At 36.7% G+C, this 19,404-nt stretch overlaps 1 protein-coding gene and 1 long non-coding RNA gene across 5 annotated transcripts in view; one reads left to right on the forward strand and one right to left on the reverse strand.

The window, feature by feature from the left end:
- LOC146763512 (uncharacterized) overlaps window positions 1-19,404 on the reverse strand; it is a 27,944-nt gene continuing 8,540 nt past the window's right edge. Inside the window, exon 2 of the long non-coding RNA XR_014951815.1 lies at window positions 1-16,200. This is a non-coding gene — a long non-coding RNA (uncharacterized LOC146763512). The remainder of the gene's footprint in view (window positions 16,201-19,404) is intronic.
- Window positions 14,792-19,404, forward strand: part of CD36 (CD36 molecule (CD36 blood group)) — a 34,961-nt gene continuing 30,348 nt past the window's right edge. The window contains exon 1 of one of the 4 annotated variants that reach the window (XM_085568370.1): window positions 14,792-15,018. The gene's annotated coding sequence lies outside the window, so the exon portion shown is untranslated. Of the gene's footprint in view, window positions 15,019-15,712; window positions 15,898-19,404 lie in introns of those variants that run through there. The other 3 variants (XM_085568369.1, XM_085568368.1, XM_085568371.1) reach the window with 3 other exon arrangements.

Here is a 19,404-nt window from a genome sequence, read left to right on the forward strand (position 1 = left end):
TTTCTGCTGTCAGGAATGTACTGTATAACAAGATTTCTGATCCTGCTAACACTTAAAGGACTCCTGAATTAAGACTTTTCTTTGTTTTAATTAGCTGTCATGCACAAGTTCCAGAGGGGGTTTGCTCTTCTCTGGTTCACTATCTCTGTAGTGATAGACAACTAAACCACCACTGTGGTCATTTGGGTACTTTCTGCCATGTCCCATCAAAAAGGCAACACTAGGTATACCTTGATCTCCAAAAGCAATTTTTGCTTGGTTTAAGCTTATATTCTTTCAGTGGTTAAGCCAGGACATCTAAATTATCATCTCTGGGTGAAGGATTTCCTTGACTGTGTATGTAAGTAGATTTTTCGTGTGAGTCTACATTGTGGCTTTCCTGTCATGACTCCTACTCATAATGCACAAGCTATTTTTGTGTCTTTTCCCATACTTCCTCTTGCAAATAATTCTTTGTTCATTTACCATAGCGACTGTTTAATTGGACCAGTTTTCCTTATATGTGCCTCTAAAGATTAACCTCAAATCTGTCTCCTGAGGATCCCCATGATGTGGTTGGTACAGCTTATCTCCTGTGCTTCAAGTCTTTGTGATATTGTAAGTAAAATTTGGAAAGCCACAGGCTGTTGTGGTGACTTAGGAGAAAGTCCATGTGTCCTGAAAACAGGATTTGAATGATGCTTAAGCCATGCTGTATGCTTGCTGTGCTATCAATATTGGAATTGCTATTCTTTAGCTTTGGAACTTAAGTTCCATATTTGCTAACAGCACAGGTGAAACAGTCATGTCAGCAGTGCACAGGATTTAAATGTTTTATCTGTTTAATCTAGCAGTAACTCTGGGATGATCCAGTCAAAGTATATTTTAAATCAGGCAAAGCAAAATAATTTATATTGGTTATGATTTGAAGTATTTTGGGGGATCACAAATATTATAGTTTATATATATGGGTAATAACAGATAACTAATTATGAAACAAAGCAATTCACATACTGTTTATGTCAAGCCAGTGAACTTTTCTGACCCTCCTGAAAATATAGTTGTTTTGTTTATAAATATCAGTCAATTTTAGGTAGAAATACTTTTGAATATCATAAGTCAAGCAAAATTAGAATAATTGGCACTTTTGCAGGAAGTAGATTTTCAGCCTCAGTGGTTAAATATTGGTCTGTGGTTTATGCAACTTTTTAATACTCTGTGTCAGAATGACAAAATTCATGAAACTTTATAAAATGTCATTCCATACAAGAGGTCTTAAGGATGCCACTTCCTTGGAAATCATGACAAGGGTGATTATTATGTTCTTCCAAGACTTCCAAGGCTTAAGCATTGCCTTATAAAGTGCCAGGTTGCAGGTTCCCATTTGTGTCTTTAGCTGTAGGCATTGGTTAGTTAATAAAACATGCAAAGAAAAAAAATCTAAGAAATTAAAACAAACCAAAAACCCCCAACAAAACAGTGGAGATATTCACCACACTCCTCCAAAGAGATGAATCATGACTGCAGATTCTGCACCATTTGCCAAGATGGTGCTTTGAAGGTGGTGAAGGTCCAGAATATGCAGCCTGGGCAGTGTGGAATATTTGGTCCACACCCTGCAGTTCTGGATTAGAGAGCATTGTGCTAATTAAAGAATATTTTGTGCAAACATGGTGCAACCAGCATTTGTGCAAACTAGGAACATTTAAGGGTTTTTTCTCAAGGAATAATTATAGTAAGTAGATATTTTTAATTAGAAGGATTACACTGCTTTTTCTTTTCTTTTGTTTTTAACTATTATTAATATAGGTTGTAAGAACCATCTAGGTCATGCATGATTTAAGAGAAAAAAGAGGGTCTTGTGTTCCAGTTCTGTGAAAGGAAAGAGATGGTTTCAGCATTTAAATAAATTAAATGGAAGACTTGAAACAGGAGTATTATGATGAGGCCCCCACAAGAAGATCCCAGTGGCTTTTCCCCTTGGTGAAGGCACAGAGCAAGAGCCCTGGCCTCACTGCCAGCAGTTCCAGCAGCAATCCCATCCTTACCTACACACACAGCACTCACTCTTTGCTCTGGTCCCAGTCACTCTGCTTGTTATATCTACATATACATTTATCCTCAGTGCTACTGTGAGCTAGAAATAACACCCAGGAGGATTTGGGGAACAAATCCAGTTATTTAGCAGATTCAGTGAGATTAGGAGGGTAGTCAGTTCAGCTTCCCACTGGAATATATAGAAAGCAGAAGAGGACTAATTTCCAATGATCTGAATTATTTCTCCTGACTTTTTTCAAAGAGCAAATTTAGCTAAGCTAGAGATACTTTAGGTACCTTTAACCACTATTTAAACATTACAAGCATCCTAAAAAATGCCATTCACCTAATTCTAGGGCTCTGTTGATGCAGCAAAATTAAAAGGTACAATAGCCAAGTGAGGAATGCTGAGGCTGAGAGCACTGATTCTCCTATATCCACAGTGCTAGAGTTGGAGTGGTTCAAAATGAAAAAGGAACTGTGAAGTGCTACACTTGGACAGTCAGTGCTCACACTCATGGCAACCCAGGCTACCCTTGCTTCTCTAAACAGACACACAGGCTGTCAGTGAACATACTGAAAACTGCTGAGATATAAAGGTGGAGCCGTGCTTGCTGAATCAGGTAGGAAAAAACCATCAACACCTTGATCCTTTCAGTGTCCCCTGAGCAGCATTAAGGTGAAAGATCTGTCATTCAGAGGCAGGTGAGGAAACGTGAATTAATTCAAATATTGAAATGGTGGTGGATCTGTCCAATAATCCCACTTAGGCTGAACTTCCCATTATGGAGTCTATCTTTAGCTAAACATCCTGAGATGAATGAGGAATGTATCTAACATATAGACCCTTACCTTGCTTTTCCTCTCTGGTAAGTTATGCTGTTTTCTTGTTTGTGTTTTGTATGAAGGATGCATAGTTCACACTAGGAACTATGTGAGATGTTAAAAATTATTTCAAAGCCTTGCAATACTTAGGGGAGTTATGAAGGCATGGGGTTAAGTAACTTAAAAGTGACAATTAAGAAATCAGTGAAAAATCTGGAACTTAATTGGATCCTCCACAGCATAGGGAAGCCTCTCCTAAAACGAAGCTAATTTTGTACCTTCTTATGCACCTCACACTGCCACTCCCTTCTTCAGTGTGTCTTTCTCTCTTTGATCCTTCTGATGCTTCTCTGACACTTCTGGGATCAGATTAAGAATTAGAGTATTGGGCAACAGGTAGCACAAAGGCAGGAGGATGAAAAGTGGGGGAAGATGTTCTAGTGGGAAAGGTCCAGAGGATTTTTACACAACCAGGGTCAGAAAGATCTTCTGGTGATCCAGTCATCACACTGCATTTTTGATGTCCATGCTGAATTATCTGAACTCTTAATTCCAAGAGTTGATATCTCAGTCAGAAATCCTGCAATCTTTCTTTTTTTAGGGAGAATTAAAACTAAGGGAAGCATGACTGTGGGAACTCAGTGATTTGCTGAGGTCAGTGTAAACAGGTAACAAAATACCATACCAGCAAGGAGACAAAGAGGACAAGGGGACTAGTACTGCAGTACAAAAGAGGATATGTAAAATATTAGAAAAACATTCTATTGAGCAGAAAATAAGGATTACCTTGGGGAAACACAGATGATTTTTTTTTTTTTTTTTTTTTTAAGAAAGAAATCTGAAAACTCAGGGCTAATAGAAAAGACAATATGAATTGTTATTAGTGAGAGAGAAAACTAAGAGTTGGGTATAGGAAGAGAACTATTGGTTGCATAAAATGAGTGATCTATTTTAAATTAAAAATCTTTTTACTCTTAAAGGGTAAAATAGTAGTAGAAAATAGAACAATAGATTGGAAAATAAATTACTGGGAGTTATTTATAAATCCTAATGGTTGTTGGAATGCTGACAGAATATTTTCTGAATACTTCACTCTTTTTTGTATTATTTTTCTCCTCCCCTTCTAAGAAAGTATAAATAGGAAATAAAATGTAAAATTCATCACAAAAGCCACACTCTTAGTGCTTCAAGATTGTTGACTAATTATAATTGTGTGTCCCTTTAAAAAAAAACGTGTAAAAGTGAAAAAAATTATTCCACTATTAAGATACTCCTGCAGCTTGCTTTGTAATTCAAATTCAAGTAGATATTCAAACAAGGAGGATACTCAACTTTCACTCAACTGTGTTAATGAAGAAACTCTTTGTGACTCCTTTAATTAATCCACTCAGTTTGAATATCTCTGACACAACCTCTGGGTATAGAGATTCCTTATTCATTATATGCATGAAGGAAAGTACACCTACACAACAAATCAACATCACAGTGCCAAACAGCTAGCAGCAATAAGAACATCTGCATAAAAGATCTAGCCTGCCAAATATTTGTAGCTCACAATTTTGGCTAGTCAAACTACTCTTCAGACTGCCCCAAAGTGAAATGAGTTGAAATAACAAAAGAAAAAAATATATACCTTTAGAAGAAACAAATTGTCTACAGTGGAAGAAGTGAGCAAAAGGGTCAAGCATTTAGAAAGATCATCTTGCTATTAACTGTCTCATGTCTACCCCTAGAACCATGCCATTTCACTCAAAATAGCTGGAAGAGGAACATAATTGAGGAACTGAAAGCTCATTTTGTTCAGTTTAATTTCAGGGGCCATAATCAGTCAGATTCCTTGGTATTACATGAAATGACTAATTTTCATGAGGATGTAAAAATTAAAGGATGACACCAAACAAACAAAAAAACCTGATTACTTCTACTTGAGCTCTGTTGCCCATCTTTTGTACAGTTCTTTGTTACTTACAGATTTTTCTTCTTGTGCTTTTCCACTTTAGTTTCTTCAAAAGTATTTGGTGGATGGCTGATTTGAACAACATTTTCAAATCAAAGTAACTGACATGCAGGTTTCCCAAGCCCACTCTTGCTTCCTTCTTCAAAGAAAACTCTGAGGCATGACTTTCCTTGACAAAAGAGAGGTGTTTATTATTTTTTCCCTGAGACTTACCTATTTCCTTGAGTTATGTCAGGACAGAGTTCATATCACCTCCCAACTTCAAATTAACACAGATATTTTCTGTGTGCCAAACTGATTTCAGACTATGGGGTTAATGTTTGCATGTGGACCTGGAAGACTGGATATTCAAAAACATGTTCAAACTTCTAAAAAATTCAAACTATTTAACAATGGGAATACAGTTCTTCTCTACTTCAGCTCCTTATATTTCACGTGAGAAATTAAGACACCTAAGTAGTCTGAGAAGCAGTTCCTCATATTCTGACATAGGACCAGATTATAAAAAAAAGTTGATGTTTCCAGGCTCCAGAACAGGCTGTAGGAGTGGGATTCATTACGCTGGCATATGCACCTTTACTGACTAGGATGAACCTAAGCACAGGTGATGGGTGATGCACTCTTGGCAAAAGTACTTTCATTTTGTGCAGGAGTCTAGTGGTTAGGAATGCAGAGCTAGGGGCTGGAGAGCAGGGCTCAGATTCTCTCCCATCCAATCTCATTTCACTCCTTTCTGCTCAGAACACTGTGCAGAGGAACAGCAGAGGGGAAGACAGGACTTAACCATCATTCATCCAACTCAAATTGTATTGAAGACAGGAATGCAGGTTTTAGAATAGCTGTGAAGGACTTCACCTTGGCAGAAGATGATGTGGTTACTAACAGAATACTGACTATTTTTACCATCTTATCAACCCTTTTCCACTTTCACACTGCTGTGCATTTCCTTCCCTCTTGATTCTTTTTGTGGACCTCTTCCCTCCCAGATCTCTGCTCATAGCAGCTATCTTTTTTCACTGAAAAACTATTGAGCTTATGTGTAAAACTTGAGCATTCTTTTACTTTTTGTTTAGTTAAGGTTCTTTAAAGATCCATGTTTGTGTGTACATATTAATCTAATAGTGTCAAAGTTCAGTAGTTTCCCATTGAATTTGTTATATCTTGCTTTGTAGCTGGGTATCTCCTCTGCATATTTCTCTTTTTTTTTTTAACTCCCTTCCACCTGCACACAGCAGAACTTAATTATTGTTGAAATATGTCCTATATTGTCAGTGTTGCTCATTCAATTTCCTTGATTGTTACTCATCTCCACCAGGGAACCCAGCAGACAGCACCAGCTAGAAGAGATCTGCTCAATGATTCTAACTGCAGGTCTAATGTTATAATTTGCTTTCAGTTCTTGATAAAATTACTATAGATTTTTTTCTCACTTTTTAAAGTAGGACAATATTATCTTAATCATTTACCTTAATAATTTGGACTGGATTCTAAGCAATGGATTAATCCTCTACTGTTTTGATTTATTTCTAAGACCACAGCTATAATAAAAAGATCTTTGTATTGCATTTTTAACACTCCATGTAAAGCAGAATAAGCTAAAAGGTCTTCACAATTACATGGAATACTATAGGATGGCATCTACCTGTCCTGCCTCTGATAAGGAATTTTTCGTTTAATCATTTGTGATTATGTTTTTGCAGGCTATGCTTCAATTCGGACAGACTTTGAACAGTTTTTATTGTATCCTCTCTCAGATAAATTCCTGGCACCAGAGAGAATTTCAGGACTTTGCCTTACAATTGATTCTTTTAAACAAATAAAGTGAGGATGTGTGCAAGTGTATTCATTTGGTATGCTGATTTAATTGGAAAAATCCCAACCAGCTGCACTGAGTGTTGGACTTACTATTGTAGATTGAAACTTCTATCTCAGCTAAAAAATAAGATAATTTCCTACAGAGAAAGACATATACTTCTCAAAAGATGATTGTATTTATTGTATTAGTTTTGATCTATATAAACAGGGCTTGGAATTGTTTTTTTAGAATTTAGCATAGCAATTGCAACTTAAAACCCCAGATAAAAAATTTAATTTCAGCAATTGCCCAAAGTTCTTGCTGAAGTAAAAAAGTACCTCTGCTTCTCTTTACCAATCACATCTGAACACAGAACAGACTCTTCAACCATCATGTAACTGAGCTTTCAGCTTTTTTCAAATATTAATAAAGTACACAGAATAGCAAAACAGTCTTATTAAGTCAGCTTTCATTCCCATCAGCTCAGCCTCACTTACTCCAGTGTTTTATTCACAGCATCTATCAGGAAATCAATCACTGAAAGCAGGTGTGCTGAAGTGGGAGGCAAGGAAGGAAGATTGGGCTCTGCAGTCATCAATCAGTCAGTTCAGCCAAACTTTTCTGTTTAAATGAAGGCATGACTTGGGATAAAAGGAAAAATGACCAATGTGGTAACCTTAGAGCAGAGTGAGATATTTAATACCATTAAGAAGTTCAGATAAGCCTTATTTTTATTAAACAAATATAATAGAAAGCCTAGAAAAAGTGAGGATGGCTGTGGCATGTCACGAAAACAGATACTCTTGGAAAATCTCATGATATGGCAAAATTTAACCTCAAAATCCTGTTGATTGCCTTGTCCCTTAGCAAAAAAAAAAAAAAAAAAAAAAAAAACAACAAAAAAACAACAACACAAAACCAACCAAAAAAAAAACCCACCAAAAAACCTCAGGATTTATAATGAAAATCTACATGAATCTATTTATCACACATGAATGCAACCTCACCTTTTCAAGAGCCTGCAATCCATTGTATTGTCAGAAAAATTATGAACTGCCTTGTGGTAATACATCTATGCTCTTGCTTAATAAAGTATAATTAAATACTTGTTGAAAGCAGTTTTATTGCTATTAGAAAGTCTAATGTACTACACTATACTACTCCACTGCAACTATTGCATTTATAGATTTGTTTTTCTATCAAGCCTTCAGTTGCTGTTGAATTATTATTTTTAAATAGGCCAGTATTAAAGCACCTATGTGGTATGAAGTAATTATTCATTTAAGCATCATTGTAAGTGACAGAATTTTTAATTGCTAGATGGATGGATGAATGATGAGACACCAAAATAGCAATGCATGAAACAAAGCAATTGAGAAATCCTCTCTTGGACTTGACCTCATCCTAACCACGCATGCAAGGTCAGGCTTGTTAGATTCATGATTAAGGGTTGTCTTCCTTGTTTTGTTCACATAGTGTTCTGTGCAGAGATACCCTGAGACACTGGGGAATCAACACAGGACGTTTTCCTTGTAAGCAATACGGTTTTTTTCACTTAATTAACTTAAATTTTTTAATTCAGATTATTTTAAAAGAATAACTGGTTCCTTAGATGCTACTGGTACAGCTTCATATTCCAGAACATTTCCTTACTTTTTCTGTTAGATTATTGCCTGAAAATCAGTGCAGGGTTAGAAGAATCAGAAATGTTAATCCATTTAAACAATGTTGTTTATAGAACATGTCTTATACCAATTTCCTGCATTTGTGTGTTTAGAAACTGTAGGAAAAGGACTTGATTTTTGAGGACATTCAGAAGTGGTCTTTAAATGTATTCTGGGTTTAAAAAAAAGAGTTGAAACCCGCTGCTGAAATGTAACAGATCATTAACAAAACCAAAGGAGGAAATCTGCCTCTCCAGGCACTTTTTTGAAGTCTGTAATAATGTATTTTAAGTAAAAATATATGCCTTATTTGAAAACTCCTGAGACAGCACTGACTCTTGTAATTTCCTTTTTATTTCTTTATGAAAAAGCTGTAAAGATTGGATTCCTGAGTATAGTTCTTAAATTATTACCAATGTGCCAGAATTAATGAAAGAGAAAATATATTTTAAAAATATTATTTGCCCTCCAGAATTTTGAAGTAATGATGTATTCCAATATTTAAAATGCAGCCATTAGAATTCTTACAAAATGATGATAAATTTTTGCAAAAATTGGAAATTTTCAACATGCACAAGCCCACCACAACCCTTGGGAAACCTAAATTAACCTTGTTAGAATTAGGAGACTGGATTCACTGCATTTTTTTTTCTCCAGTTTTTTGCTATAGATCCATCAGTGAGAAACTTCCTCAGAAATTAAAACTGAGGTGCTCTTGATAAAGTTGACTCTACACTTTAGTCATATCATCCCAAATACTGTAAGCTTAACAGGGAAATTATAAGCCTGTTGGGTAATGCTGATTTTGTAAGAGTCAGAGCCTCTTGAAGTATTCCTGATGTTTTATTATTTCATGAGTCCACAATACTACTTTTCTTCCCTTCCTATATTGAGATTATATGGCAAGATTTTGTTAACCAGGGGGTGAAGGCTGCAAGTGTAGCTTCTCTGGCTCCAAGAGGGCCCTGTCACTGTCACCTGGCCAAAGCCAAGCCCATCAGCGATGGTGCAACATCATATCTGTGCAACAGATGGGAGGAACAGCAGTGAGAATATGTGAGAGTAACTCTGCAGACACTGAGGCCAGCATGGAAAAGGGTGAGGAAGTCCTCCAAATGATGGAGAAGAGATTTGCCTGCAGCCTGTGATGAAGACCATGGTGAGGCAGGATTTCCACCTTCATGTTGGAGAAGTTCATGGCGGGCTGTCTGCCATGGGAGGGATCCCATGCTGGAGCAGGGGAAGAGTGTGAGGAGTCCTCTTGCAGAGGAAGGAGTTGGAGAGACAGCACGTGATGAACACATCCCCCTGTGCCACTGAGGAGGAGGAGGAAGAAGAGTTTGGAGTGAAGCAGAGTCAAGAAGAAAGGTGTGTGTAGGAAGTTGGTTTTAGATGTGTTATTGTTTCTCATTATCCTACTCTGCCTAATTGGCAATAAAGTGAATTAATTTCCCTAAGATGAATCTATTTTGCTTGTGACAGTAACTGGTGAATGATCTTTCCCTGTCCTTCTCTCAAAGCATGAGCTTTTCAACACATTTTCTTCTCCTGTCCAGTTGAGGAGGGGACTGATAGAGCAACTTGGTGGGCACAAAGTGTCCAGCTGGAGTCAACCTAGCACACTTCTCTAGCTTTTTTTTTTCCTTAGTTATTTTTAGCATCTCTTTTGACCCTTTACTTTTCTCCTACTTTTGCTCCACAGCATACTCATGCTTGAGAGTTGTTAGTCAATTTGCTGTCAAGTCCCTTGAGGCTGTTCAGATAGTACTTCTTAAGTTTTGTTCTCCTTTATTGACATCAGAGTTTCCTTTGCCCTTTTACATACTCTTTGGATTTAAAAATTGCCTTCCAGCTTTCCTACAATTAGTTATTGTTTTTACGTGTCTGAAACAGAATGATTAAAAGTGGAAAGAGAAGCCAAGTATCTTTGGGCTACTGGCCTCTGAGTAGTCATTCTTGGCACTCATCTAAGTATGACTTGTGCAAGATCTGTCTCAGCCCCAATATGTTTCTTGCTCTTGTGTTCTTACTTTCTGGCAAAGCTGCTATTCTTCCCACAATTACTGCCAGAGCCATTAGAGACCCAGAGTGCATGTGTGATTCCAAGTCCTCACAAAGTGCAAGAAACATTCTTGTGACATTTTGTTCACTACCTTCCTAACTTAACAGCAATGAGGTTTTTGTTACAACTGCTCAGGAGATCCTTGAGCACAAGATACAGTCTCAGTCTTCACAAAATATACTGCATTATGATCTTGATAATAATACAAGCAAGCATCAGTTGATTTTGAACAGAGGTTTATACTTAGAATCATTTCACTTATTAATTAGAAAGACTGCATTTGGCATAGAAAAAGTTCGCTTATCCAAGTTTGAAAATGCTGAAACAAAAGAATTTTTTTAAAGTTTATTCAAGGTAGATCAAATTCTTACCACTGCTCAATTCACAGGGGAAGGAAGCAAGATCAATCCAGGCATTCAAGCACCTTAATACAGGATCCTTTATTTCAGAAGTGTAACAACCAGACTGGAGAGGCTGACAGCCTTTATATAAAATCTTGAGTTTTAAATAATAAATGCATGAATTAAGGAATTAATGTTAATAGTATCCTCTGATGATAGACCTGTGGCCTGATTTTTAAGAACTCCCAAAAAAGTGTTCCCAGGAAGCTGTGCTGAAAAACACTTGGGCTAAACAGGAAACCAATACTTCTTCAAAAGACATAAGGCATGTTCAGTCTTACATTTTCATTAGAAGGTGTTTTACAGACACAGCACCTTTGTTTGGAAAATACAAGTGAGAGGCCAAAGAAATGAAAGCTAATTAAAGCCTCCTGAGAAGAAAAACAAATCTTAAGAATCTTTGCAGATGGAAAGGATCTAGGCACTGTGAATGTTCTGCTGGGAAAAATCCAGCTGATTCTGGTGTAAAAAATTCTGAGTTATGTGGCTAAAAACCAGACAGAAAGTTTTCTTACTTATGTTTTAAGAAATAGCAGAGAATTATCCACCTGAGCAATCTAGATCAAAGGGATCTGGTTGGTGTTTTTTTTTTTTTTTTTTTTTTTTTTTTTTTTTTTAATGACTACAGCAATTGCTACTTGGCAAGACTAAAAAAATCTAAAGCAACTTTATTTTTCACTGTGTGAACACTGTATACAAAAACACAACGCTCTCATTATTTAAGTAACCAGCAATTTTTATTTTAAAAGTTTTTTGGCAAATCTAATTTCTCTGTTTTAAGGAACATGGAAGTTTCAATTGCAAGGTATCAGATTTTTCAAAGGACAAACATCAACCTTCTTAAATCAGCAATATTTCAAGGCATCCAGTACAATTTGTGACTTCTGAAAATAACAATTTTTGGATTTATGTCCATTAGCATATTGCAGTGTTTGGTTTTCAGAAACAGAGCAGAAATATTCTTTTCACACATGCTGGGACTAAACCAATGCATGGAAATTAACAGGGTTTATCTCTGAAAATTTAAATAAAACAATGGAGGTTCTGCTTTTCCACTGCCTTAGATTTATGTAACTTCATTATTTCAATAATGTAAATACTTCTGGATTCCTGTGACCCGTCTCTTGGCCTGGCTTCTACATCTGAATGGCTCTGAGTATGTCCAGACTCGGTCAGAGGGACAGCAGCTGTCACTAATTCCAGGCGTGTAGGCAGCAGGCAACAGGACGAGTTCAAATCCTCCTGTGACATTTTGCCTTGTGCCACTGGAGTTTCCAGTCTCACCACCTCCTCTTGGCACCGGCTGCCCCCAGGCTCTGCAGGGACTCTGGCAACACTCAATTACCCAAGTAAATCCGGCAGGGACCGGCTGTCTTTAAACAAAGAAGTGCATCACTTGGTAGTTTCTAAGCTCAAACTAACTTTTAACTTTGCAGCATATATAAAAGGTGTAACAGTGCATAAACTTTTTACATTTTTATTCATTACTTTGTTAGGTTCTCTGTTGGCAAGAAATGGGGGTGGAGCACTACTTCCAAGGGCTACGAACTTGATAAACTATAAAAATCTATTTGTCATGTCAGAGAGTGACCCATTGAACTTTTCATGAACTATTTTGATTTTTCCCTTGGAAAAATAATTCTACTATCACACTGTTTTACCTGAAGTACCAATTACTCACGTAATTAGAGATATGTTATGACATATATAAATGTCAAATATTTGTTACTGTAATATTTCTTCATTAATATCACTCATCATTGCATGGTCTGTCTATGTTAGCATTCTCCTTCCTAAACCTTAATAGTAAACTAATTTATATCTTAGTCACTAATTGATTTTGACTCATAAATGTCTAATTTATCTGATGGCTCCATTAAACCACCTGACACAAACCACTGATTGGCATTCCATTTGCACTCTGTGCTGCACTCCATGAAGCTTAGGTTTCATGTATTGGAAGCACAGAATGTTCGAGAAGTTCTAATTTTTAATCAATAGTGTATTAAATTGATTTTAATAGTTGCAACACAATGAAATCAAGAACATAAAATTAATGAGACTAAAAACTTAATGAGTTAGGTAGAATATAACAATTTATGCTGTGATTATTTAATAAAGGGCCATATGAGTTGTTTAACTGTGATGAAATTCACCCTGAGTAAAACCCTGGGACAATGCTCATAGGTTGCTTAAATTCTAGTCATTGTATCAAGTCTTCCTCACTACAGCCACTTTTTCAGGACTAAAACTTTTTCAGAGAAATAAATCCCCAAATCAAATAAGTTGAATTACAAAATGAGGATTAGAACAAGTCAGAAAAACTTATATTATAATTTTGATTCTGCTCCCTTCTGAGGCCTTGTGAGTTTGAGTAGGAAATATTTCTGAAATCATTAAATTCCTTCAAAAGCTTTGGATTCACTCGATACACAGCTGGTACACAACGTGACTTAAACATGAAGTATGGAAGTGGCATTTAGAGGAGGGATAGCTGTAAAAGTGGGAGTCTGTTCATGGATGAATTCGATCCTAAGACATGGAAGATTACACAGAAATTCAGTAGCCACATCAAAAACATCTGTAGCACCTCAGAAAGCACCTCACTATAATCAGTACATGGCAACACGCCAAAGAATTAGGTCTGTATTCCTGCCGTGTTCTTCCGGTGAGGAACCCGGATGGTATGAAAAGTATGGCTCTTCAAGGAATCACAACACAGTTCCAAAGGTAGGCACAAATCCTCCCAAGCCACATGCATTTCAGTGAGGCACACATGGATTTTTCCAAGGAAAAAGGTAGTATTTTGCAGGGTGCTTGCATGGTGGAAAATAGGAAGGTTGCAAGAGGCAAAAAAAAGCTCAGCTTGCCACTAAGTTTCAGGTAGATTCTTTGAAATTGAAACAAGGCACCAGCATATATGTTCATGTGTACATTAAAGCATGTGTAAAGTATTCATTTGGTCGAAAATGGAATATTATTGACCTCACAGAGGAGGGCCTTCACATTTTACTAGGGCAAAGGAAAGTAAAAATCTGGGAAAATATTCCCTCATGTTTACTCTTCAAGAAAATATCTTCTCACAAGCCTCACTAGCTCATGAGTCAACATTTGCCTGTCATGCCAAGACAAAAATTTCTTCATATTACATGCATATGAAGAATCAAAATACTAGGATCTGCTGAGTCTAAGTATCTTTTAGTAGGTTTTTTATAAGACCAATGGATGGAAGCTGTCTGCCATGAATGGTGTTGGGAAGTTGTGAAAAATCATCCCCACTGAAGTTGTGTCTGTCTCTTTTAAGGAGATCCATACATGTTACTGGAATGTGCACACATTATTTAGGCATGTGTGCATTAGAACCATAGGCACACTAAACTGTAGTCAGAGGCATCAGAAATCCTGACAGATATTAGCTGATACCTGATCAGGTGTCCATGGTGTTTGTTTGACCAAGAAACTAGAATGCTCCCTTGGGCACACAGACTTTGGAAAATAAAATGTTCAGTAAGACCTAGAATGTGTAACTTCTGCTAAAACAATCTCACATGCAGAAGTGCAGCAGCAAAAAAAGCTTCCCTGTTGCATGAATGTGCAATGCTGAACTGAGCACAGAAGACTATTCTGATATGGTCAAGATTTATCCTCTGAGAAGAGGTGGGTAGACAGCCTGGCAGTGAGATTTGGGGAAAGGAGGAAAACTCTGACCTAGAACTGCAGAGTGAGAAAAGGAATTGTGAGAGACAGACTGGCGAAAAACAACTAGAAAACCACTAATAGAGCAGAGTGCAGCATGGAAGAAATAGTTTCCAGAAACTTGCATTTATGTGTATGCAGTAGTATGGCTGCTACTACCCAGAAAGTGTTGGGAGTGTCCTGCTGAATCCTCTCCAATACCATTTTGAGAATTTGATAAGTGACTATTGTTACTTTTTGCCTAAAACAGAGAAGCCTGAGTATAATTATACGGAGGGTGTGTGCTTTGCCACAAACATGCCTGGGGTGTTTAATGTTGTGACGGCATGTTTACAATTCTGTAATCTTTATCCTATATAATTTTAAGGATTTTTTTTTTTATGCTAAAGACTAACGAGTGCTCTGACTTCTCAAATCATAAGAAAGCGATGAATGATACATCCCATTTCCTTTCTAGCTGTGGTGGGTTGGAAGGAAGGGCACAGCACTGGCTTTGGTAGCACAGTATGCCTCCTTTGCCACTGAACCTGCCTGGCACTATATTCAGAAAGCTCTGAGTTCTTCCCAGATTCATCTCAGATCCTCTCCCAGGTCTGGTACAGGTAAGAGTGGGGGAAATTTTTTTTCTTTTTCTTTTTCTTTTTCTTTTTCTTTTTCTTTTTCTTTTTCTTTTTCTTTTTCTTTTTCTTTTTCTTTTTCTTTTTCTTTTTCTTTTTCTTTTTCTTTTTCTTTCTTTTTCTTTTTCCTTTTTCTTTTTCTTTTCTTTTTCTTTTTCTTCTTTTCTTTTTCCATCTCTTCTTCCTGTATGGCTGAAGCTGCTCAGTATTCATTTTCTTAGAAGTGGGAGGACTTCAAAAAGAGTGTTGAATGACATCTGGGCAGAAAATAGATAATGGGTAGAAATACTTTGGGCTTTGCTCTTCTGAGGATTTAGAAAGGAACACAAACAAGAATACAGTATTGTTATCAAACTTAAATTATAATTTATAATTAGCCTTTTCAGGTGTGACTTTTCAGTGTACCAAAGAGCATTAATAAATATAGTTTTCATTTGCAACAGCCTTTTGATTAACTGATGGTGTGAGAAGTTTATATGCCAGAACTTCATACAAAGGGATAAGAAGATAAATAGAAGAAAGAAAAAGGACAAGGACAGTATTTATGGAAAGCAGTCAATTCTGGAAGAGCAGGAAAAAAACCTAGGGGCTAATCCAAGGAGGGAGGAGACAAACTAGGGGAGATGCTTGGTGGTGGAGTGACTGCTGAGATGACAGGGTGGAAGGTGAGAGACCTACATAGAGCTGGAGGTGGGAGGAGATTCTTGGAGAAGAAAACAGGGGTAAAAAGGAAGCACATGTAGAAAGGAAGGCAGAAGTCTGGCAACAAGCTGGAGGCTGCAGCTGTGAAAGGCACACAGGAAGCAATCAACAGGACTCCAAGAAGACCAAAGGTAGAACAACATTTACAGCATATGAGGACAGGTCAGAAAATATCCAGTTGAATGCAAATTTCAGGAATATTTTTTTTAATTCTTAAATTTTCCTCGTCACTTATTTTTTTGTCTAACTTTAGAGAAGCAGAAATTTCATCGGCTAAGAGGTTTATGTCATGCTGTGCCCCTTGAGTTACTACATATGGAGTTTTATAGCACCTGTCGTAATGACTCACCTCCAGGTCCCTGATAATCCTCTGGGGCAGCTGTTATCTTAAATATGAAAGCACTTGGCAGACAGGCTGATAACTTGCTTTTTGCTGTAACTTTCTGGAAGGAGGTCGTCTATAGGCTGTTCAAATAAAAAAATAATAATACCATGCTTAATTAATAATAATTTAATAATTTTAGAAAAGTATCAGCCCTGCTATGATAAAAGGATTTAGCAAAGATCCAAAAAGACAGGCAGAGGAGGCAATAGCCCTGCCACTTGTCCTAGATGTTTATTTAGACAACCAAATTCTGAAGCAAAGTCTGTGGAAATATTATAGAGCCCCATGATTTTTAACAGTTGTACTCACAGCTGGGATCCCTCATCCTGACCTGTCTCTCTGCTTGGTGTAAATAAACATAGTAAGCCCAAATCTGAAGAATTACCTCAATACGACATGTATTATCTGGCTTCCAGGACTTTGTGGGGATTAAATGGGATTAGTCTGTGTTTGCAAAGAGTTACTGCAAAGAGTCAATGGAACTTGCTCTGGGTTGGCAACAGGACCCAGTCCATTGCCTCCAAGTTCTGGGCTATTGCAGAGTCTGAAGGGACCAGAGGCAAAGGCTGGTCTTGAAAGGATTTCTTAGTATTGGTCTTGTAAAGCAAAAGTGTTGAGAAGGTATTATCTCGGGCTCAGAGGTTTCACAAGTCCTTATAACTTGAGACAGCTTACCTACAAGGGAGTTTAAAAGGCCTGTGCAACTTTCTGTTGTGGCTGATACAAGTTCAGCGGGGTGGTGGGGCACTGGGCAGCAGGGCTGCTTGGGGCTGATACAGCAGCTCTAATTTACTGTAAATTAGGAGGTAAATTTGCAGGCTCTTCTGCACCTCTGCAGTTCCTTGTGGCAAGAGTTGTGAGAGCAGCTCTCCCTCCATACAGGTACGTGATTCTGCTCCTGAGCTAGAGGCAGACTGAGCACACAGCTGGAAGTTGTAAAAACTTCTTGTAAGTGTATTGTTGCATCCTATAACTTACAAAGTGCTCCTAACTGCTAGTTATTGAAAGCAAAGAGAGATGTTATTGACTCTATTTCTTGACTGTCTATAAATCCAACAAAAGTCCATTCACTAAAATTTATAAAGAATAAGTATACTGGTAATCAAATTATTTAACTTGCTATCTTGATAATGTTGCATATATTGCTAATATTTCACTGTACATTGCAATTAGAAATAAATGTAATGAAACTAACAGCAAAAAATGTATTAATAATTTGCCTGTTAATAATTATCTTGTATATGAAAGTATATTATATAAACAACTAAATGCATACATTATAAAAATATGAGATGAGATATCAAGTTTGTGGCTGTATACATTTAATAACTGTGATATAAAGCAATAAATGAAAAATACTGTAATAATTATTCATTATGGGAATTGTATCATTATTAATTAGAGGAAAAAGCATATATATGCATTTCAGTGTAGTTTTAAGACTTTAATTTATGTGCATATGTACAAATATAAAATAATATATAATGTATAATAAATATGCTGATGTAATATAATTTCATTTATATATGGAAGTCCTGAGATCAACCCAATAAATATAGCATAATCATATGCTATATTAATTATTTATTTTCTTGACAACTGACAAAATAGCTATAATTACTCAGTGAATTTTTTAATTTGGCAAAAATATCCTACTCATAAAAAAACGTGCAGTCTGTAGTTGCTTAGGTTGGGTTTTTTTCTGTGCTCAAGTGAGACTTCAAAAACATGTATATAATTGGCACAACCAGGAAAATGATCAGAAATGTAAGGGGTTTGGGTTAAATTGCTGTATTTTGCAACTACATTTTTTTTCTGTAACTGATAGTTATATGCATATTTCTGTAACATGTCTTCATCTGAAAGAATAATGCCATATTTAAGACTAAAAATTACATGATCTGAGAAGTTCAGGATATCTATTAATTCCTTCATTAATTTACTGCTAGTGCACAGAAATCACTTCTAGTACTTTTTCTACTGCTCTGTTCTTCATAGTGTTAATATTTCTCAGTAAACTGTGATATTACACAATTTTTCATAATCTCTGTAGATTTTCAGCTGCTGCCAAGGGATCTCCTATGGCAAGGGTAATTTTATTTTTCAGTGTTGGGGTTTTTGTTTTGTGTCTGTGTGTGAATTATGTTTGAATCTTTTATTGTGGTAATTAAATATCTTCTCAAGAAAAATATGGAGAAAAGGAAAAAAAGTTCTTTTTTGTATCACAAGAAATGTTTCTCTATTCCAGCCATCACTTCTGATTCCCTAAGTAGAATTGGCAGCTGCCCCAGGGTAGCTTCAGTCAAACTTTCTTCTTGTGCTGGCCTGATGAGGAGCAGGGCTTTTCCTAGCAGTAAGCTGATGGCTTGGCTTTGGTGTTTGAGGCTGGACTGAAGGCCCAGGGAAGAGCTTCTGTAAGTTGTTCAGACCAAGGACATGCTCCAGGTCTGGAACATGTAAACTGAAAGGTAAGGGTGTCAGTCATTTGACAGGTCTTCAGTACTTGAGAAATCACCAAGAAGTTGACCTTAAACTTAGGTCTTTACAACTGGAAAAATCCCCTGTACATATGTTGTTCCTAATTATTACAGAGACAAAATTACAGTGTAGCTGGTAGGCAAAAATTAACATAAGGACTACCCATTCAAAACCAGTGACATTGTCTGGGATGATTCATTATGGTGACTATTTCTCAACCAGGTATTGCACTAGTGAAAGATTTTAGAATTACTCCATTATTAAATGACTTCTGATCTAAGGAGAAGAGTTTTGCAAGAAGTGGAATATATCCAACTAGGGACAAGATTTGTTAAATTTCTCCTGGCTTTCAGAAGATGTTTGCTTTAAAATTTTTGTCTCTTGCCATTGGAGCCTCCTCTCTGTGCCCTCCTTGTGTTGTCTAAGACAAATTTTTTTCTCAGTAGCATTACCATATTACATTTCAGGGCCTGACTCGTTGCAAATGTCATAGACACAGGGAAGTAACAAAGATTGCGAAGAAGAATCTGCTATTGCAGGACACCAAAGATAAGAAGAAATTAAGAAAGCCAGCCTAACAATAATAGGATTGTAACACTGATGAGCACCAGGCCATCCAAGATAAGAAGTCATCTCAGCACAACTGAGAAATAGTCAAATACTAAACACTGAATATATTAGATAAGCAGAACATATAAAAATTAACAGCATATAAAGAATCCTTATCCTTTTTACTTGGGCTGATAACTTTGTGAATTCACCACACAATACCCATCTTTGTGCAAATATGAAATTTGAAATCCCTT

The sequence above is a fragment of the Lonchura striata genome, chromosome 1A, assembly GCF_050655825.1.
Source record: "Lonchura striata isolate lonStrDom1 chromosome 1A, ASM5065582v1, whole genome shotgun sequence".
In the NCBI taxonomy this organism is placed as follows: domain Eukaryota; kingdom Metazoa; phylum Chordata; class Aves; order Passeriformes; family Estrildidae; genus Lonchura; species Lonchura striata.